Source organism: Delphinapterus leucas, chromosome 1 (genome assembly GCF_059928025.1).
Source record: "Delphinapterus leucas isolate spDelLeu-1000000601 "Yukka" chromosome 1, BTC_Dleu_Yukka2, whole genome shotgun sequence".
NCBI classification, from domain to species: domain Eukaryota; kingdom Metazoa; phylum Chordata; class Mammalia; order Artiodactyla; family Monodontidae; genus Delphinapterus; species Delphinapterus leucas.
The window spans coordinates 84,318,278-84,341,117 of record NC_143129.1 but is presented as its reverse complement, the minus strand read 5'-3'; the positions used below and the strand labels follow the sequence as shown (position 1 = coordinate 84,341,117).

The 22,840-nt window shown below is 43.9% G+C and overlaps 1 non-coding gene and 1 pseudogene across 1 annotated transcript; one reads left to right on the top strand and one right to left on the bottom strand.

Annotated features, from left to right (window-relative positions):
• Positions 1 to 3,688: 3,688 nt before the first annotated feature.
• TRNAQ-CUG (transfer RNA glutamine (anticodon CUG)) lies at positions 3,689 to 3,760 on the top strand. The gene has a single exon. It is a non-coding gene; the product is annotated as a tRNA-Gln (tRNA).
• A 9,181-nt stretch (positions 3,761 to 12,941) lies between these two features.
• On the bottom strand, positions 12,942 to 21,706 carry LOC149750666 (NBPF family member NBPF4-like; annotated as a pseudogene).
• Positions 21,707 to 22,840: the final 1,134 nt, after the last annotated feature.

Genomic DNA, 22,840 nt, shown 5'->3' with positions numbered 1-22,840 from the left:
CTCTGCTCGCCTCATGACAGGCCAATAAATCAGAGACAAGGTGTTGAGGCAAGGAATATGACTTTATTTGGAAAGCCCGCCAAATGAGAAAATGGCAGACTAGTGTCTCAAAATAACTATCTTATCGGGGTTTGGATGCCCATTTGTTTTATAGAATCAGAGAGGGAGAAGCTGTGAGGAAGTAAAAAGACCATCAGTCTTGCAAAACATCTGGAATGGCCAGCCTCAGGGAGGGGATGTGTTAATTTCTTCTTTCTTGCAGCCATTCACAGCTGGGTAGAGTTCCCTGAGTCAGGCCATTATGTATGATTACAATAACAAAAGCAACGAAAAGCAAAGGCTAAAGTCAAAGAAACAGATCCAACATGGAGTCAAAATTGGCTCTTCCCTGTTACATTTGCCTAGAATTTACATAGTATTAGGTGTTTAACTTAAGTAATTTAGAGATGATTTAAAGTATACAGGAAGATGTGCATAGGTTACAGGCAAACACTACACCATTTTATATAACGAACTTGAGCATCTGCAGTATGAATGGGGGTCCTGGAACCAACCCCTGGAGTATACCAAGATATTACTGGATTAGATATAGACACGTAGATGTCCCCTGCAGTATTTTGTGTATAAATAAACACTGGAGTCAATTTCATGTCCATCAGCTGGAGAACATTTATTTATAATAATCCATTCATACCCTGAAAGGGTCTGCAGTTATTTAAAAGAATAAGGCAGATGATAAAAATGCTAAGAGTGATGGACTGATAAGAGCTAACTTGTATTGAGTATTTACCATGTGCTAGGCACTGGGCTTAATGCTTTACCTGCACTTCTCATTTAAAACCTAGGACAACCCACGTAGGAAGAACTCCTATTTGTCCCATTTTTAAGTGAGAAATTGAGCTACAGAAAATTCCAGAAACTTTGTTAAAGTCACTCTGATACCCAGTCAGGTGTGCACCTACAGCTTAAAAGACCAGAGTGCTCTCTTTTCTTGTTCTCTGTTATAGGGATTTCACAGCCTGACTGATTTGTTCTCATGTTGGAAAAAAACAATGTCAGATACAGAATATCAACTTCAGACAGGCTACCTCAGAATTTTGTCCAGTCAGAGAAAAACAAGGTCACTGTGCAACCTACAAAATTTTAAACATCTTCCTCTTTTCATAAGGAAATGACTGTTACTTTCTTATTCCAATCATAGAATTGCCCATGCTAACAGTATTCAATATGGAGCAAACCCTGCTTCCTCCCATCTTCCCACAAAATCACCCAACTAAAGCCCAAATCCTATAATAGGATTACACCTGACCACACCTTGAAACCACATCCCCCTTAACAACAAGTTCCTCTGGGGAGTTTATTTTTAACCTATCAAAAATATTATTCCTTTTCTTGTCTGACACCTTTGTTCCTCTCAAGACTGAGGAGTATCAAAGAAAACGGGGCACTGAAATTGAGCAGGACCCTGTGGGTCTCTCCCATGTACAAAAGCCTTTCCATGTCCCCCATTTCTTGTTTGTAGGAAAAAGGTTTCAGCCTCCTCACGGAGTTCCCAAGCGCAGATTCAAATAGTTACTAATGAGAGGACTGAGGAAATGCGGAAACAAAGGAAAGGCTGTCAAGAAACAATAATGTAGCCACGGGGCAGGGTGCAGTTTCCTCCTCAAGGAATATACATAACTATCTGATACAGGTCTCTTGAGGTCTTCTACAGGAACTAGGGACCCACCCGGGTCGGGAGGATGGTAAATTCACAGTGGGTGCAAGAACCTGGACCCCCGATTGGTTGGAACCAGAGGCTGATTGAGATTCCTAGAACACCACCCTGTCACCTCACCACCAACCAGTCAGAGGAAGGTCACACACTCTGCAGCCACCCCCGCACCCCAAATTTTGCCTATAAAAACTCTTCCCTGAAACTGATCTCTGAGAAGCAGCACTGAGTGGGGGGCGTGAAACAAGATCTTAATTCCCTGCCCAGGAATTGCACCTGGGTAGCCTGGATGAAAACTAGGAATCTTAGTCACCACGCCCCCTGGCTCTTGCCCCCAGTGAAAAATGAATTTCTCATGGAGGTAAAACTGTAGAAACAGGTACAAAGTTTATTATTAGAGACATAGCACAACAACAAGTGGGAGAGCACACAGAGAAACTGTTTAGTGAAGATAGAAGCAAGGCAGAGATGCCCACCCAGAGAGGAAGGGTGTGGGCATGGGCGTCCTCCCTAATGAGGAGCGCAATAAAGAGGCCGTTAAGTCATTTATATACTGCAGTTCTTCCAGGTCTTTGTTTACCTTTGGCCAATTATCTGGTTTCTTTTTCCACACCTGACCTGCCCTAGGACGCTCCCCAACACACGTGAGCAACTTTTTTTCCAAGATGGATTACAGCCCAGAGGCCTTAGCATTACATGGCTTTAGCATCGCATATTATGGGGTGGTGCCCCCTCCTTTTTGACCCCCCAAGGTGCAATGTTTCCCTTGCCCCAAGGATGGGAAATGGATGACCACTTGATCTTTTAATAGGGTTTAGTCCCACTCTGTCCCTGCCATAAAAATATCCAGTGTCTGGTTATTTACCCTATTTCTATTGCTAGAATTTTTTGTTTTGTTTTGTTTTGTGGTACGTGGGCCTCTCACTGTTGTGGCCTTTCCCGTTGCAAAGCACAGGCTCCGGACGTGCAGGCTCAGAAGCCATGGCTCACGGGCCCAGCCGCTCCGCGGCATGTGGGATCTTCCCAGACTGGGGCACGAACCCGTGTCCCCTGCGTCGGCAGGCAGACTCTCAACCACTGCGCCACCAGGGAAGCCCTGTTGCTGATTTTTATATTGAGGTACAGATCTCGAAATATAGACAGGAGTCAGGCCATAAATATGTAGTCCTGGAGCCCGTTTGTCTCTCGCTTCAGTAAATGTAAACAGGGGACTGGTAATGAATGTCGGGCCTGGAGCCCATCTTCTTCTCACCCCAGGAAGTGTGAACAGGAGGGCACTATTAAACGTGTAGCCTGGAGCCCATCTATCTCCTGCCTCACAACCTATCAGGGAGTTTGGGTCTTTTGAGCAGGAGTCCCCTTTCTCCGTGCGTGGCCCTGCAATATACCTTCCTCCAGCATTTCCTTTTGTTTGGCCTCACCGCGCCTTCAGCACAGGACCTTGTGTCACATAACCTGGCAGGCCATGAGCCGCCCTGGGTACTTGCAGTGCGACGTGTGCGGCCGGATCCCCCGGCAAAGCCCCCAGCACCCAGCGATTCTACCCTTGGACCTGGGGTCCCAGGGAGGGGACATCCCACGAAGTCCCAGGGGCTGTTCTGAGGGTCTTTAGAGCTCCCAGGGCAGCGGGAAGAGGACACTTGGAAAGAAGAGGAAAGGAACCTTTTTTTTTTTTTTCCTCGCGGGAATTTTACCTCAGGGCATTAAACTCTAGAAATGCCGGCAGAGCAGGTGGATTTGGGGGAGCCCTAAAAGCCCTTCCCTGTAGCTCACCCCGAATGGATTTCATCTCATTCCACGAAAAACTAACCTGAAGAGACGGCCGAGGGCAGGCGAGTCAGGCGCCTCCTGGCGTCGCGGAGGAAGCGGGCTCGGGGCGGAGTGACGAGAGCGCCCGGCGGAAGGCCGCTCCTGGGCTCGCGGGGCTTTGCGCAGCCAGGCTCAGTAGCGGGAGCAGCAGAATGCCTGGCAGAGGGTTCCATGGTGTAATGGTGAGCACTCTGGACTCTGAATCCAGCGATCCGAGTTCAAATCTCGGTGGGACCTTTCTCTTTAGGCAGCGCCCAGCCGTCTTTTACTCGGTCTCCTCCCGAAAGCGAACTCGCGCCTCAGAGGCGTGCTGCGTGGACGCGCTTTCCCGCCCCCGCGTCCTCCTCAGTCCTGCTCTCGGACCCGACCGTCTGGGTCACGAGAAGGAGGCTCCCCGGACCCGCGACCCTCCTGCCGCCGCCCACGCCTCGCAGCCGCGTCCCCCGCGCTCTGCCGCGTCCTCCTGAAGAGGAGCTCCAAGCTGCTCCAAGCGGCTGCTCCAAGCGACGCGCTCCACGCGGACGCCATGGCGGGCAGGTGGGGCGACGAGTCCGCGGCGTCCCCGCTGCACCCTGGCGACTCTGCCCGTCGCTGGCCACCGGAGGCCCCGGCCCCGCCGCCCAGGGGCGCAGGGACCGAGCCGGTGGCACCCCCTCGTCGGGTCACCCTGGGTCTCGGGGGCAAAAGGCAGAGGCTGCGCCCACTGAGTCCTGCCCCGCGAGGGGGCTTCACACCGCACATCTTGTAACTGTGCGCTGGTCCCTGTGAGTAAAGGGTCGCGGTGCGGGGCTGTGACGTCGCTGAGCAGGCAGGGTGACAGCGTCTTAGCTTTCGGGTCGAGGGTTCCAGACCTGGATGGGAAGTACTGTATTGTATTCAGGTGCCCTATTATTCCGAATATTAATGGATCCTATCCCAGTTTATTCCCATTTTATTCAGAATTTCTCGCTTCTAAGTCTCCATTGGACACGGAAAGCCGCTGTTAGGCTAAGATTTGAACCTTCACTCCAGGAAACCTCGTCCTTTCGTCCCAAGCTCAGCCAGAAGGAGGAGGAAGGCCAAGGATTCCGGCGTCTGAGGAGACCAGGGATCCCTGACCCATCTCCACCCAGGCCTTTGAGACACTTGCAGATCTTAAGTCCAGGCTAGACTATAGTGAATATGCCTTGTTTGGTTTGATTTGAGTTGGAAACCACATTCATTTTTTTATCATTATAAAATTAAATTAATTTTTTAAATGTCACTTCTAGACATTGAAAGCACGATGTAACAAATGAACCTGTGTATGCCTTTTGTGGAACAAGCGTATGGATAAGAACTCTCCCAAGAGGCTATAAAACACAATAATTTATATGAACCCCAGGACAGTGACAGAATTAAAAAACTGCTTTCCTCAATTGTGTTGTTATTGGCATTGTTAGTATTTCTTTATTCTTTTGTCCATGTAATGTAGGAAAAAGCAAAGGAGACTGTATGAAATATCGTATTTCTATTAGTCCCAGTGTCCTTAAAAACAAAAATACTGGTATTAGAGAAAAGAGATGCAGATGTACGATAGACATTCAATAAAAAGCCTGTAGTTCTGAATTTGAATTGTGAATGTGGATATATGTGAATACATGAATACATACAAATATGAGTATTTCCTAGCTCTGTCCACTGGAAAGACCTAGAAATAAACCAATTCCAATGAGTATCTTTAGGTTACACAATTTGACTTGAGAATAATGTTTTGCACAAAAAGAAGCCAGAGATTCTTAGAGAAATGACTGAGTCCAACTCAGGGGCAGAAAATATTCAAGATGAGACAGAAGCACCTTGTCGTACTGATATCAGGAAAGTTCTCAAAGACTATTAGGATCTTATCAAAAGGATGAAGGAGCCAGCTTAAAGTCACTTTCACTACTGAAAGAGAGGATAATTGGAGTGTCTGTAAAGACTATATTGCCATGAATTGAAATACTTCAATGTGTTTGAAACTTTGAATTCATATTAGCACAGGGGAAAAAAAAAAGAAATAAACTAACTGGTGACCACAGAGGATGCTTGGGGAATTGCTCATTAAGCTACAGTTTTCTTTACAGAGGGTACCACTAAATAACTAAACAGTATTTAGTATTTAGGGGAAGTTGCTTTTTATACAAGTGTTCCAGTTAAATAATACATGATGATGGAACATCACCCTTTTGCTCCACATAATCAGTTAATGGATCTAGGCCTTGAACTCCAAGAGCTGCTAATATTATTTGAAGAAACACACAGAACTTGATGTGCCTCCTGATCAGAGAGCACACACCACTTCTGAGGTACTCTTGCCAAGATATCAGACGTGAATCTCATCAGTCTCTGTATCTGCCAGGTCCAAAATAGGGGCCACTAGACACATATGGCTGTTGAACACTTAGAATGTAGCTAGTAGGACTGAGGAACTGGATTTTAATTATATTTAATTAATAATTCATGTGAATGTAAACTTAAAAACTGAAGACATGCACAATATTTTTCTATTAAACACAGCTTTAAAACTGGTAGAATTATATTTCCTTTACTGTGTAGCATTAACTAGCTGTGTATTGAATAGGTCATATTTATATTATTGTGTGATTATACTTTTTTAGCTTGCAGTGTAGCTACTAGTAAAATTTAAATTACATATGTGCCTTGTATTTTCTTTTTATTACAGCACTGCTCTAGATTCTACCACCAAAAAGGAAATATGGAGGACAAGAGAATTTATGAAAGTACACCCAGGTATTCAATTTAGACTGCAGGAATGCTACAGAACAAACAGCTCAGTTTCTTCAACAAATGAATGATTAAAAAAAAAAAATGACAGCAAGAGACCAAGAGAGAGCTGGAGCAAGAGAGAGAGAGGAAGGAAGGAAGGAAGGAGGGAAGAAAGGAAGGAAGGAACTGAGGGTAAACATATATGTAAATACTTAAACACATATCCTACTGATTACAATTTGTGGATTTTATTTGGCTCCCAAGAAAGGATACTAACTTAAAAACAACAACTGGGAATTTGAACACTATTTTATGATATTAAAGATTTTAAATTGATTTATGAATAATTGTAGTGCTGTGATAATACTTTCAGAAAGAGTCTTCATTTAGGGAAACATACTGGCATAATTACAGATGAAATATGATGTCTGAGATTTGCTTTAAATAATATAGGAAAAGATAAGTGGGTGGAATTGTAGTAAAACAATTTCAGCCATAAGTTGATAAATGTTGAACGTGGCTGACAAAGATGGGGATGTTCTATTATATAATTCTGTCAATTTTGTGTACTATTGAAATTCTTCATTTGAAAAAGAATGATAGGAGACCACAGATCCACCTAGGATAACAGCAGCTGAATCTATCAACACATATTTCAGAGGGCTAGAGACTTAACAGAGAGAGTCAAAGACACCACTCATAAACCTGCCCTAAACAACCAGAGGCCAGAGAACACTGTGGATTCCAACTGGTTTGTTTTCACCCAGGTCTTGGAGCCACACAGCAGTAGAGGGATCAGCAAAGACTCTGCATATAAAGGAGAGGAGAGCAAGGAGGACATACTCAGGAGGGAACCCAGGTAAAATTACTCACAGAAAGAGCATGTGGATAAACTCAGAGAATGCCTAAGACCTGGTCGTATATAGCTCTGGTGTCTGGGGAATTGACAGGAAGGGGTTTGACAGTGCAGAGAACCAGAGGGTGACAATTTTGAGGAGGCATAATTACTGGGATCAAGTGTGAGACCTAGATGAAGGTAGCATCCTTTGGAAGCTTGTGGTGAAGAGAAAGAATGAAGTAACTGGTAGAAATTAAAGCTCCTACTGGAAGAAACAGAATCCCAGAATCAGGAGATACACCATGCCTTTCCCCAGAACCTTACATCTGCTAAAATAATTGCACAAGACAGATCTAGAACTAAGAAATCGACTAAGCCACTCAAAGCCCTAATCTGTTCCTACCTAGAACTGTTCCTACCTAGAAACTGCTGTTTCTCGTTCAAGTAAACCCAGTCATGTTAAAATGAAAATCATACAACAGACATTTATTCTAAGATGACAGGATAAAAAACATAAATAGTCAAAAATTTCAGGTCATGAAAAAATTCCCTTCAAAATCCATCACAAAACATAGGAAAAGTGTAAAACGGCATCTGTATCTGAATTGTTTGTGAACAAAGCATTTGTAGACACACACACACACACACACACACACGGGGAAAAGCCCCAAAACTTCACATAACAAATATACAACACAAAATAGAAGTAGACAAGAAAGAAGAAATGAGAAATTAGAATTGGCAGAGATTAGAAAAAATTGAAGGAAAAGAAAATTCTCTGGAAAAGAGGCTAAATGACAAAGTACATAAGGGATCATATTTGTCTGAAATTAGAAGGGACATTGAACGAAAAAATGAAAGCATCAAACAGAATAGTAATGAATAAAAGATAATGAGAAAGGATCAGAGAGAAAGTCATAGAGACCTGGGAGAAATAGAACTGGAATGGTCAACTCTAAGACCTATCCTATTAGAGCTAAAAGATTTTATTTTATTTAATTAATTAATTTATTTATTTTTAAGATTTAAAAAAAAATTTTCTTTCTGTGAAGCTCCAGGCCTCCCTTTGCCCTCAATGGAGAGAAAGTTACATTCTACATCTCCATAGAACATACAAAGCAAGAAGATGTTTTTTAAAAAATCAATAAATTCATTATGGTCAAGTCATTTATATTCAGTCAAGCTGTCCATGTATCAAAGCAATAGAAAACAAGTATTAAATATGCCAAACTTAGGGAGTCCTTACTCCATCATGAGGAATCTTTAAGGATGAACTCTACTCATCAAGAGCTGACTGAGGAAACTTTTGAGTTTTGTACAGCTGGTCATCATTGAATATATGTAATTGTAGATTTAAGCCAGTGTGTCATGGACCCTGCTCTGGGGGCAGCCTGGGCATACCCTCGGGCCTCTGCAGGGAGGCTGCTGGCACTCCCAGGGTGGGGCAGCCATCCTGTGCCACTAGGGGGTCTAAAGGGCCTGGTGGGCCCCTCCAGCTCCTACCCCTACCTTGCCGGTTCCCGCATTAAAAAAAAAAAAGAGGTGGGGACAAGGTGGGAAAAATCGAATGTAAAGGGTATACATTTGATTGGGTTAAAATAATACTGTAAGAAGTGGTAGGTAAAGACAGAAGAAAAGAGAAAAGTAGAATAATGTCCTTGATCATCACAGTGGTAAAAGTTGAAGTTGAGAGATGTCATTTAAAACTTATATTCCAAATATTAGAAATGTGCCAACATACTAAGGGACTAAGGGGTCAAAAATTTTAGTGCACTAGCTAAAATTAGTGCATTTAGCCAGTCCTTTGTAAATACCAAGCACACACACACACACACACACAAATAAAATAAAATAACACAGAAAACAAACATAGTAAATACAATCGACTACAAATGGTAAATATAACTTAAAAAATGTGGGAGAGTTTAAGATATAAAGATGAATAGGAGAAACAAGAATATTTATATTAATTTATATCTATACCCACTAAAATCAATCATGATAATAATGGATTATAACACTGAATTTTAAAAACGCATGAGTCCACAGTGAAACTCAAAAAAACTTTTAATGATATGGAAGGGGTATGGATTGTCTTTCCCACAGCACAAGGCCAGGAATACAAGTTTACAGAACGATTGAATTAAAAAATGTCCAGGGTACAAACACAAGTATGATAATTGACATACATGAGGGAACAATAAGGGATGGTAAAATATTTAGAGAAAGAGCATCACGGAACAAGATATTCATAAACTCTCAAAGTACCACTAATCAAGTTACTGATTATAGACAGAAAACATGTCTTTCCAGTGAACGGATCTCGTGGCCCCTGCATAACAAAGTGTCCAATGCTAAAATGACAATAGTGGTGACAGGCAAAGTGGACACTCTTAGTCTCCAAAGGGGCTGTGCTTGGAAGCACACAGCATGCAGTAAGTGGTGTTCTTGGCAAAAAGGGTTCAACTGAACCCTTGAGGAAATGATCAGACAACTGCAAAATGTAGACCCTTGAGCCAGACAACTGACCTGTCCTCTGCAAGCAAGTCAATGTCACCACCATTGAAGACAACCACAGAAAGCTGAGGAGAGGTTTTGGGTTCCAAAAGACTAAAGAAATACACTGACACAATCTTTTTAGTCCTTGGGAATCCAAAACACCTATTCTCCTTTTTGTTGTCTTATTTGTGGAGACGTTGACTGTTTGAAGAAAGACAGGCCACTTGTCTTGTTCAATGGCCTAAATTCTGCAGTCATCTGATAACTACCTCATGATGAAACTCAGGCTAAACAGTTTCAGCAAGAACACTGCATAGTTAATGCCCTCAGATCCTAGTACAGTCCATCTAGTGGCAAAGAATGACCAGGTTGACATGTTGCCTTCTTCCAGTTGCTCCTGATGCCGGTGTGTGGAGGATGAACATTGAGACGAGCAAGAGTTAAGGTCTCTCCAAACTGTGTGTCCATCAAAGCATTGGTTTCCTTATCAATTAATCACCCTTGGAGGCTGATAACTGGGATTTCTTCCGTCAGATCTGTGTCTTGGAGTGTGGAGAGTAGTTGTTGGTTGTAAGGTTGATTCTCAGGAAAGGATCCCTCCAGTGTTCTATTTGGGCTTTAACTTGACTTGCTGCGGTAGATTTATTTTCATCAAACGGAAAAGGTACATTTTATAATGTGGTTTCTTCCAAATTGGCGATATCTTTTCTTAATTCCTAAAGTAATTGGTATCTGTGAAAGACAGAGAGAGAGAGAGAGAGGGAGAGGAGAGAGAGGGAGAGAGAGAGATGAAATGTGAGTTTTGTTAGGTCCTGCTGATAGCTGAGCCTGGAGGGATGGCTACATGGTGACAGAGGCCAGGGGCAGGCTGAGCTCCTGTCGACAGGAGGAGCTGAAGGGGGAGCCACAGGCTGGCTGAAGTGGAGAGTGAGGTACATGAGTTAGAAGAAATACCTCCCTAAACTTTCATCCAGCCTGTGGTGCAGAATCTAGGGACCCCTGTCCTCACCCCACCAGTGCTTGGTGATATCCCAGCTCAAAGCTGCTGCAAAGCCTTAACCGAATCCCCACCACCCAATCCTCAGCAGCCACGTACGTCCCTCTTGAATCCCCTTCATCTGGACCGAATGTTGACTTTCTCACATGTACCAGGATGGATGTGCTTAGCATCCCTTGTACACTTTCAGAAACAGACTGCTATGGGAGCAGAGGATCCTTGGTAGAGAAACACACCCTCTTCTATCTCTACGTCCCTGCCTTCTGAGGAGGAGGGGCAGGCTACAGGGAAAGCCCTGGAATGTGAGAGCCAACAGGAACCTCAGAATGTTTCCAAGTCCAGTTCCACCTTTTACAGATGAGGAGCTATGTTTCCAGGGCTAGGGACTAACTAAAACCACGTGGCCTGTTATTGACAACCCTGGCCCTAGAACCCAGGCCACAGGCCCTTTCCATACATTTGGGGGAAGGGAGAGGAAAGGCTCCAATCTGGAGGTGTCAACAGTTAATGGAGGTTGTTTGGTCACCCTCCTGGACAGGAATAAGGCTTTGCAGAGAAATCCTTCTCCAAAGGGGCTGAGGAACAAATGGAAAAACAGGAAACTCAAAATGAAATTAGCAAGAAGAGAGCAGGGAGTGTAACTGTGGCCCAACCCATTTGCATCCCATGGACACCAACATTCTAGAAAGGTAATTTCATGATGGATCCACCTTAGGGCATTTCTAGGAATATTCTCAACATATAGAAAAACAAAACTCTGAAGTAAAAGTGAAAAAGCATTAGTTTTAGTTATACTAGATTCTCATCACTTTCTTCTCAAACTTTTCCCAAAGAAAGAGTCTCTCCTACTCTTTTATGCTAGTGCATAGAAGCACATGAAAAAGGATAAACATAGGAGAATGAGGCCTAAGATTCATTATGGGGTTTTTGCATAAGGAAAAAATTAAGTGAAAAAAAAATCAATTTGTTGAATCTGCAGTTCTGAACCCGTTAGGGAAATCCATTTAGTGAATAGCGAACTGCAAATTGCATTTTAACAGTAAAAAGGAAACACTAAATTTCATTATTGTGGGAAGGGGAGGTACTATTTTATACTCTGGGTTTTTATGTAATTTTTTTTTAACTCTATCTTGTATGATAAAAATTGTGAGAAACTTGGATCCAAACAGAGATATTATATATCTAACTTATCTACCTTTTTTCTGTTTTCTCTTCTCTGAGCTGTACAAATAGTTCTGTTGAGAGAAGAATGCAAATTCCCCTAATGGCTGATATTCAGGTTTTCTATGAAGTAGCCACACAATGGACGTTGCCATAGTGGTTACTGATATTCTACCAGATCCACAGTCCTTCTAATCCCTAGATGCAAATTAGCAGAGTTTTTAAAAATACTGATACCCAAACCTCACTGCAGAACTTTAGAATCAGAATTTCAATGGACTGGGTTAAGGCATTCATGTTAGATAAAAACTCACCCAGTTTTTAATTTATAATAGCATGATTTAGAACTACTCATTAGACCTACACTATTTCACACAATTATTTTTCTTCTCTCCATCTACTCCAGCATGGACTTCTTTCCCACTGGCCCTAAAGATTTTTTGATCTTTCTCTGACACTCTCATATAAATAACTTGCCTTCTCAATTAGATTTGTCTGAAGCAATGATCATCTTGTATTCTTGTGTATCTCCCTGGGTCTTCATAAATCTGGCCCAAAGTTAATTCACTACCATGCTCTCCTACATTCCCTGGCCTCAGATTCCAACTCAATTCATTTCTTCTGGATTTTTACTGAACATGTAGAAGGAGTAATTTTAAGAAAGGGGAGAGGTCTGAATGCCTATGCACTTTATGCTATTATGCATATTGAAAACCTGGCCTCTGGATCTCCTTTTGGCCAATGTCCCTTTAGGGTGCCATCTACTGTCCCCCACCTACTGCCAGCTCGTCAGTCTCTGGAAGCCCCATGCACATTAGCACAGAACTGCCCACCTGGGGCTGAGGGGAACCTGACTGCAGGCCAGTCCAGCACTCCCACCTATGACCCAGGTTCTTACTTAGATTTTGTAATCAGTGCTCTTTTTCCTGTTTCATTTCTTCTTATTCATGTGCAGAAGTTGAGGATTAAGGGTTTTCCAAGATAAGGTTCTCCAAAAGCCAACCCAACATGCAAGTGATTCATTAACACATGATCCTGGAAGAAATAGGCAGTGGAGTTTGGGAGCGGGGAAGGGAGAATAAGGCAAAGAAACCAAGAAAGTGTGTGAGATCAGGCGAAGGACTATGTGTTCAGTGGCCTAAATGATGCTCTTCTGATGAGGAGGACCATGGATCTGGGCTTCCCTGTGGCTAAAAGGGAAGGTCAGAGGGAATATTAGGACAGAAGCTATAGGAACTCAACAGAGTTCAGAGTGCAAACAGGAGATGGAGATGGAAGGGCCATGGCAGGGTGGCAGCCCCCATGGAAAAGAGAGGAAAGACCAGACGAGGTAGCATCAGCTGTTGAGTGAACAAACGAGGAAGAGAAAAAATAGTGGGAGACTGAGCTATAATCTTAGGTAAAGAGTATAAGGAAGAAGTACACATAAGAGCCTCAGATGTGATTACCTCTGTACCCTAAGCTTGAAGGCCAGGGAATTGGCATGCTAGTCTCCACTTGCTGAACAGCAGTTTTCTTGTGATAATCTGTTTCAGGACACTTAAGGCATTAATCTTGCTACAGACCAGACACTCATGCTTGCTGGCAGCTAAGACCTCACCCTCCAGCTTGGGAGGGTTCTTCATTCCAATGGAAGCATCCAAACCCAGCTCTGAAGATAAAACCACAGCCAACAGGATCCATTGTTTTGCATGATCTTACTATGACTTACTCCCGCACGCAGGAGGGTCATCAAGTAAGGAAAGTGTCCAGGAACAAGAAAGGCCATCTGAAAGTCTATGGTGAGTGGAAACCAATGGAGACATTTTTGTATTTCCTCTTTTTGATCTTCCTAACACTACCCAGTACTGGTAAGATTGCCGTGGGGCAAACATGTTCCCAAAGGCCAAAAGAAAAAGTCAAGAAAAATAAAACTGATTAAAAAAAAAAAAGTTCCTAGGTAGAAAAGACTAAGGCAAGAAAATCATGCTGGACATAGGCTGTACTGATGGGAGGGAAGAGATTGTACAGATCAAGAAAAGTCAAAACTGAAGGAAAACCTCATGATAGAAAAGAACTGGGGAAGTCTGAAACTAGAAAAAATTTCAAATGTGCATCAATATATATTTCACATATATGTGTATCCATACTATGTGTAATACATATATATACTCAATCTAAATACAGCATGGAAAATATGATAAAAATGCAACCACACAAGTGTTTGTGTGTATAATGGAACTCATTCATGAGGGTGTTGAGGTACTGAATGGACTGCTCTGTTATCCTCCTGATGAGCTGAATTTGGAAAAGAAAAACAAAAAGAATGAGAGAGAAGCTCTGGTGGGTGACAGGAGCTATTAGATATGGGGGGCAGGAATCACTGGGTGGAGGAGTGTGAAAATAAAGCGCATTAAAATTATCCTTTGCTGCAAAATCTCCTGTGAAGCCTGGATTCATCTCAGGCCTCCGTGGAAAGTGAGCGGGAGACACAGTGGCTGAGCCAGTGGGGTTAGGTCTTGCCTGGTAATGTGGGAAGCCAAGGACAAGAAGAGGAGAGACTAGAGGGAAGAGAAGACAACTAAATACCACAAGACCTAATGGCTCTTCTCAGGGCTACGCATCCCCTACATTCCCTGAGCACTTTCTATGAGACTCTCCATGGTGCCACAGGGGTGCTCCGTCTTACCTCACCTCCACCTGAAGACATGGGTCTCTCCTCATTTCTCAGATGAGGTCATCGCCTGAGGGATGAGCACCAGGCAGCCCCAGGCTCCAGTGCAGATGTGGAGAGAGGTGGAGGGTAAGATGAACACGTCCCAGGAGAAATGGGTGTGAGGGTTTGGAAGCTCTTTTAAGAAAATCTGAGCAGAGGTGGATCCCAAGGAGAAGAAAACTGAGGACATGGCCATGGAGATGAGTGAAGATGATGAATTAAATGGAGTTTCATAAAATAGACAGATCAGTACACCTCATGGGTGAGGGTGGCCCTTTATTTTAAAAAGAGGGGAAAAAAGGAAAATAACATGGATATGAAAACTAAAGTGGAGGCTGAGTTGTGTGGCCAGGGTTTACATTGCTACAGAATGTTACTAATACACTGTTACTGAGAGCACCTAGGAGGGGAAAATTGACTTGAGGGTGGATGTTGAAAAGAGAGGAAAATACTGGCCAACCTATCTTTCTGAGGAAGCAAGGGAAGACGGGTCCCAGAGAAAGTGGGGATCAAAAAAGTGCTCTACCTCAGAGGAAACAACACATGTGCGATCATTTTGTAAGTGTTAAAGCACCAGAAAGACACAATGGTTAGATGTTATATATACATAGTTGTTATCAAACCATTTTTACTGATCAGGCTTTCTGGACATCATGTTGCTTAATATTCCCAACAACCATGGAATGGGGATATAATTTTTCAAGAGTTCAGATGAGGGATGTGAGATGTGAATACCTAAGGAGATAAATAACTTGGCCCAGTGAAACAATCAGGAGTTTGCAAACCCAGGGCCTGAGGCAGAGCTGGTCCTAAATCCCAGGCTCTTGCTCACCTCACTCTGGTAGAGCATCACAGATTTCAACCAGACCTACAGGGGGTGTGGGAAAGGCCCCATTGCCCCCTCCACCCTCAACCCTGAGACAACTTGAGCTTCCTAATCCCCTTTTATTTTTTACCTAGGAAGAGTGGTCCTTGGCTTCCAGAATCAGGGTTGGCAGTAAAGCCCCAGATGGTGGAGGAAAGACCGAGTGTGGCTTTGCTGTGCCCACAATTGAAATGCTGGTCCAGCTACAGTTGTAGATAATTGGTCATGTGGGTGCTTTTCTGCAGCTGTGCTTGTGAAGTTTGTACCCCTGGGCCTTGGAAACTCAAAGGCCTTTGGTGACAGTCCTCCCAGGTGTCACCTGAAAGGAAAAGAGGGTTCAGTAGGACCAATCCAAGTTTTCATGAGCTAATCCCTCCCAGAACACCCATTTCTGATGTCCCTGCCTATGAATGAAACCACCCAATAACCCAGACAATAAAGGCAGACATCACGTACATGAAGGAGATGTCATTTTTATGGCTGTGCCTGGGGATGCTGAGATGGCAGGTGCTAGGCTGCAACATCCTTGAAATGAAAAATCACCCACTTGAATCTAGAGGGTTTTGGATGGCATATGAGGTCACGCCTATTATTCAGCTATTAGCCTTAGTCCTGTAGCCTAGAGAGAAGGCTCTAAACAGGCCTCAAGGCATGGGGGAGAAAGAGTTGTTGATATCTACCCACAAGAATAAAAGAAAAGGGGAAGAAGTATGGCCTAAAGCCTTCAGGTACCAATAGAAAAAGAAATTGAGAATCTACAGTATATGGACCAAGTTAATAGAATGTTTCACAGTTCTGGAACCTTTCGAACTTCCTTACATTTAATTTTTGTCTACCTTTCCACTCACCCATACATGTGTATATTCTATTGTCACATGAGGCAGAGTGGGGACGGATGCTATTAGCAGATAGAAGTAGTGTAGTAGAGGCCTGAATCCCTCATTGGAAGCTTAGGTACAGAAGTGCTGCAGAATCAGAATTTGTGTTTCTTTAGATTGATGATACAACGCACACTCCTTATGTTACACACCCCTCCAGTGGGGTCTGGAAAGTGCTCCTAATCAAATATTTTGATGTTTCTCCTGTGAAATGAACACATATTCTCAGAATGTGGGCTAACCAAAGGTATGAAGTACCCTCATCCAGTCCAGGTCAGTCTCAGGTGGGGTCATGGCCCACAGGACCTGCTCCACATTGCTGTGCCCCCCCCACTTCCCCCCATATAGCCTCATCCTCAGCGAGGTTTGTTTAACTGTTTCTTTAAAGTGTCTCTCATATATCTGTTACCACTTAGTCTTCCAGAGAGCATCCATGTCTGACTCTCATCAACGATTCATCCAGTCTCCTTCTAACTGCTCTCTCTGATTCTGTCCTCTCCACACTACCAAAGGTCACCTGTCTTATTACCCCCAAATCCTGTTTCATCACATGCTCCTCGGCTTGTGGAAATTCATCCTCCCTCCTCTACTACACAGACTCTAAACTCCTCACCTGCCTTTGTAGTCCTCCTGTCTTCTGCTCCTCTTTCTTCTGCAATATCACTTCCCACAACTCCCTTCTACAAATCCTCCTGGACTCGGCTGGCCCCTCCCTGACCCCAGCCCTGCACCAGGAGCCTCTCTGAGCTTCCAGGGCTTTTTCCACAAGCACTTCTCCAAGCCCAGCGTGCCCTTCCTATTTCTTCCAGGCAGAGTTCATTAATCATTAATCATCAATTTTAGGACACTTAATCAGATTTTATGATAATTCACATTGGGCTGAAGGGTAAGACCTCTTAACAAATCTGGTGGGTGAAAGAACTGTCAAAACCTGGTGTCCCCATTCTCCAATGTGATTTTGAATCAATGTCTAGGATTATTTTTAATTCTCACTGCGTAATTTCATCATGTAACTTTATTTGTCTACCTATGCTTGGAATATTCTTTGCATTTGCATGGGAAAAGGACAAAACATTTTATCAAACATCGACAGTACTGACCAATATTATTACTGTGTGGGGAAGCCTCCAATAGAAGGTCAAGTTGTAATTTAAAAATCAAGTATTTGTATGGTTTCTATAGGGTTTCTCCTTGTGCAGAGAGGATGGGGGCAGACCCAACAACCTGTGCCCATGCTGCTGCATCACAGCTAGCCACACTGTCCTCATGTTATCATCAGAACCCAGACACAGGTGGATCTGTGTATCAGTTACATGTTCCATTCATTCCTCTCAGCCCATCTGTGTGGGGGAATTTGGCCTTTCCTGGCCCATTGTGAATGATGGCCTGGCAGGGCTGTGCCATATCACACACATCTCACTTCTGAGACGTGTGTCTGAGAATTTCTTCTCCTCCTCATGGAAACTCAGACCCGGCTGTTGGTGTTTCTGAGATAGAGCTCTGCACCTTTTTAAGGGCACCAGCACAGCCAAACTCAAGGCCTCCCTGGACCCTGAGTGAGAGCAGATAATTCTGGGGGCAGGAGGCGCTGAGAGACATGGACCTCTCACCCCTTGCTGATTTTCCACGGAGAGCCTCGTGGAGCTGTGGCTTCGCCTGGAGGGGCTGGATGAGCAGCCGGCTCTGCTCACGGGACAAAGTGCACTGATGGATTAGGAGCTGGCAGATCTGAGCGAGGGACCACAGGAGTGCTCTGCGCCAGTCTGGCAACTTTGTGTTTAAGATTCAGATAGTTTCAAATCATTTGGTTCAGGGCAAAAAGGAAAACGTGAGCAACATCCTCTCTTAGTCGCTGACGGGTCCAACTGCTGAGAGGAGCGAACAGAGCCTGAGCCAGGGAGTCAGGCCAAGGAGAGGCCAGTGTCCCACAGCCCAGTGGCGGGGAGTCTTGGGCAAGTGAAGGGACCTTGCTGAGCCTCAGTGCCCTCGGCTCTACCATGAGATAACACACCTACCTGAGAGTGTCCCCCGAGGACTGAATGGGTTATGGCTCACATGGAGCTTGCTTAGTAAGGTGCATGGTACACAACAGGTGCACAATAACCACGTGTTCCATTTCTGGTTTGTGAACTACTATAATCCTGAGAAAGCCTTTGCTTCTCTGTACCTCAGGGAGGAACGGGAAACAGGAAAGAAGATGGTCCCAATGTGAAAAGGCACACACTGAACAAAAATGATTTTTCATGGCCAATTTAATTATAAAAGAAGACAGATATAGTCCGATACACAATGGGGTTTCTTCTACTTTTTCAAGATGATTTTATGAGTAATGCTTCTAACAATCCAAATGCTTCTCATAGAAGAAAAGTCAAAAACATAACCCGAGAAGTAATGCAAACCAGGTTTTAATCTACACACCCTATGAACTGCTGCCCAAGGGGAACTTGCTCATAAATTAGGCCAATAACCCCATCAGGTGTACAGGTTGTGGATAGTTTCCATGAGATTATACCACTGAGACTACACACATGATTGAAACTATAACCCACACATGGAAGGCTCATTGTTGCTACACAAAGGAGGAGAACCATGGCTATTTCTGAAGGATGGGACACCAGAGACAGATCTTTGGCTTCCTGGAAATCACAGGGCATGGACAGGATTTTATATTCAGGATCTGGTATGCAAATGCTTCAGAGGGAGTTAGGCAGCCCAGGGAAAAAACCTGGAGCTGGTGAATAATATAACAGACACTGCAAATATGGAGCAGACTGAAAACGTGTGGAAAGCCAGAGACTTTGTAAGAAACTTCAAGAAATAAAATTATCAACATAATTTCATGAGTATGAGGATCCTTATCTTGAAAAAAAGAGGTCTGTTACACAAATTCCTGCAGGTGAGACGGTGGCAGCCAAGATCCTGCCCTTACCCCTCTGCTTCCCCTCTCTAGCCTGACTTGATACCGAATGCCTGCACTGGTGAGGGGGGTCCAGGTGACAGAGGTAAGCCTGGGACAAGAAGAATGAAAAGGCACATGATGGATGCCTTTTAAAAATTAAATCCAAGAAGGCTTCCCTGGTGGCGCAGTGGTTGGGGTCCACCTGCTGATGCAGGGGGCGCGGGTTCGTGCCCCGGTCCGGGAGGATCCCACGTGCCGCAGAGCCGCTGGGCGCGTGAACCATGGCCACTGGGCCAGCGTGTCCAGAGCCTGTGCTCCGGGACGGGAGAGGCCACGGCAGTGAGAGGCCCACGTACTGCAAAAACAAAAAAACAAAAACAAAAAAAACACATTAAATCCAAGAACGTAATTCAAATCAACATGAGTCTGAGGACCTGTTTACAGGAATGCCACTCATAGCCTGTACTGGTTGTTGGATACAAAGAATACAGATGCTACCTCATGACCTACTAGGATCTTAATGTTCTTTATAATGGGAGTACTCACCATTTACGTCTAGAACTGTGGAGACCTCCCTTTTATCCGATTGGAATGAGGCACTTGTGTAAGGCGTACAGGAGTCTGACAGAGGATGGCCAATAGAACCAGCCAAATCACATTCATCCAGTGAGTCCTGCTGGACTTCATTCTCTTCTACCGCCAGCAGCTCCAGACTTGAGCTTTGTGGGGTCGGGAGGACTGATGATTAAACAGCAAATATTCATGAACACGGAGTCCTGGAGGATTTTGATGGGAGGGTTAAGGGACCGGTTATGTTATGGGTTTGGTGTGCGTTGTGTTGGAGAATTTTAACCGAGGAGGTCAATAGACGAATCTGGACCAGCCATCTCGGTCCTTGAAATATTAAGCCAAGAATTGCAGACGAACACTTCGGGTACAAGTTCAAAGCAAAATTTACTTAAAGCATAGACACACTCTCGGAGAGAGCGCAGACTGGCTTCTGCGAAGTGAAACCAGCCCAGCTATAGGGGCGTGGGGTGTTTATAAGCGCTTTGAACCTAAGGGTAGGAGTTGGGTTAAGATCCAGTGACAAGGTCCCGTCCTGTGAGTGACGGGTTATACTGAGTGAGCATGCTTTTACCCATAATTCCATGTTTTTACCCAAGTCCGCTAAGAAAAGCCCATAGCGGGGAGAGGGGGATTGAAACCACATGTAAATTCTATTATAATGATGACATAATGAGGTTGCGGTTATCGCTTGGCTCAAACTGTGCCTGTGTGCCTCGGGGAATTCCCCTTCGGCCAGGTGCTTCCTGCTGCTTCAGGACGTGCTGACCGCAACCTGTCCCTCAGACCCTCCTTGTTTGGCTCACATATCCTGAGTCTCCACCTCCGCCTTCCCCTGCTGCTCATCTGTAGCTAGCTGCCTAACAGTCACAGAAAAGAAATGGGAAGTCCCCATAAAGGGAGGTATAACAATCCTCTCCTATCTGGGGCTGGCGGGTGCTTGCAAAGGGAAAGGGAGAGAGAGGGAGGGGGAGAAAGTGAGCATGACATGCTCTGAGCACTGATCAGAAACGAGCCCAGGAGGAAGGAGACTGAACTACCCCAGTACACAGCAGTCACATCACACACGCCTTCAGAAACCGTAAAGGCAGCTTCAACTATAGCGTAAGTTTTTGGTGAAATTTACATGTAGCAGCCAAGTGAACAGGCTCTAGCAGCATAATGGGCTCCTAGAAGTCCTGTGTCTTCAAGGCCAATTTCTCTAATACTGAAATGTGACACCAATTTTTTTCTCGTTCCTTTCCTTGCCATCAAATACCTGCCAGTGTGGTAAGGCCAAACAGGCAGAGGCAGATATGCATCTCATGCTGGTTTTAATAAAAAGGAGAGAACAGGAGACTGCAAGAAATCGGGTGGCTGATTAGTACCCCTGCATCAACTGACTGTAGGTTACTATCATTGAGAGGGATTCATAAAGGGGCCTATACAAGTACCACAGTGAAAACAGACAACATTATTAAAAGGGACACTTTGTGGTTGTCAGAATGGAAGAAATAGGCATATTCAGCACTTTCAGATTTCCCTGCATCTGATATGACCAGATGTCACCACTGAATTAAGACCCATGTTTCTTCATAGTTACCTAGAACAGATAAGGTCTTGGTCTTCCTCTTCCTCAAGAACAGTACAATTTCCTATGGATAAATTCAGACAGGGCCGGAAACATTAAGCAGATCATCCTGTGTATGATAATAATCCAGTATCCAATACTACCATGGGGACAAAAACATCACTAGTGGAACGATAGGATATTTTAAGAAGAATATTCCAGGAGGCCTCAGGTTGTGTCTTGTGTACCTGCCTTTGTTTGCTTTCCGGAGCCATCAGCCAAGGTCTCCCTGACCTGGTAGATCCTCACCACAGTATCCTCTTCCAAGTCTGAATAAAAAGTTAAACACATCTTTCCCACACAGATTCTGGGGAATAGCTCACCTGCATTCTAACAGAATACTGTAATATTCAGGCTTTTCTCATAATATGCTGGCTGGTTTAGCAGAATGATGGATGGAATCTACAAAACCTTGAATCAAAATGAACGTTTGTTGCTACACTGAATCTTTGGCCATTCGTGGGGTAGGGAAATGCCAGGGCTCTGCCTTGGTTCATGGAAACATACAAACAAGGTGATGGTAGAGGTCTTCGTTTCCTGGTGCTCAGATGACTGCTTCACTAAGACAGCCAACTTAGAGGAGACAGACACTGGGGTGACAGCAGGGACACCAGGGAAAAAACAAATCCAAAAATCCAAGCCCATTGAAAGTCTTCTGTAAACGAACCAGTGATCATTTTTAAGTGATATTTGAGCAGACCCCAGTTGTGCTAAAGCCTAGTCTGTGTCTTCACAGTGCTTTAGAATATGCATATGTTTGAATAAATGTGTGATATATATTTATATATGTTGCTATAATGATATGTTGAAGCGTTACATAAATCATGGACAGGGTCAGTGAGAGGAACTGAAACAACCTTTTTGGTGGCTATTAAAACAAAATGTGGAGATAGCCTAATCCACCAGAGGGCAGACAGAAGAAGCAAGAAGAACTACAATCCTGCTGCCTGTGGAACAAAAACCACATTCACAGAAAGAGATAGACAAGATGAAAAGGCAGAGGGCTATGTACCAGATGAAGGAACAAGATAAAACCCCAGAAAAACAACTAAATGAAGTGGAATGAGGTACGCTTCCAGAAAAAGAATTCAGAATAATGATAGTGAAAATGATCCAGGACCTCAGAAAAAGAATGGAGTAAAAGATCAAGAAGATGCAAGAAATGCTTAACAAAGATCTAGAAGAATTAAAGAACAAACAAACAGAGGTAAACAATACAATAACTGAAATGAAAATTACACTAGAAGGAATCAATAGCAGAATAACTGAGGCAGAAGAACGCATAAGTAACCTGGAAGACAGAATGGTGGAATCCACTGCTGCGAAACAGAATAAAGAAAAAAGAAGGAAAAGAAATGAACCAGCCTAGGAGACCTCTGGGACAACATTAAATGCAACAACATTTGCATTATAGGGGTCCCAGAAGGATGAGAGAGAAGAAGGACCCGAGAAAATATTTGAAGAGATTATAGTTGAAAACTTAGCCCTAACATGGGAAGGGAAATAGCCACCCAAGTCCAGGAAGTGCGGAGAGTCCCATACAGTATAAACCCAAGGAGAAACACACTGAGACACATAGTAA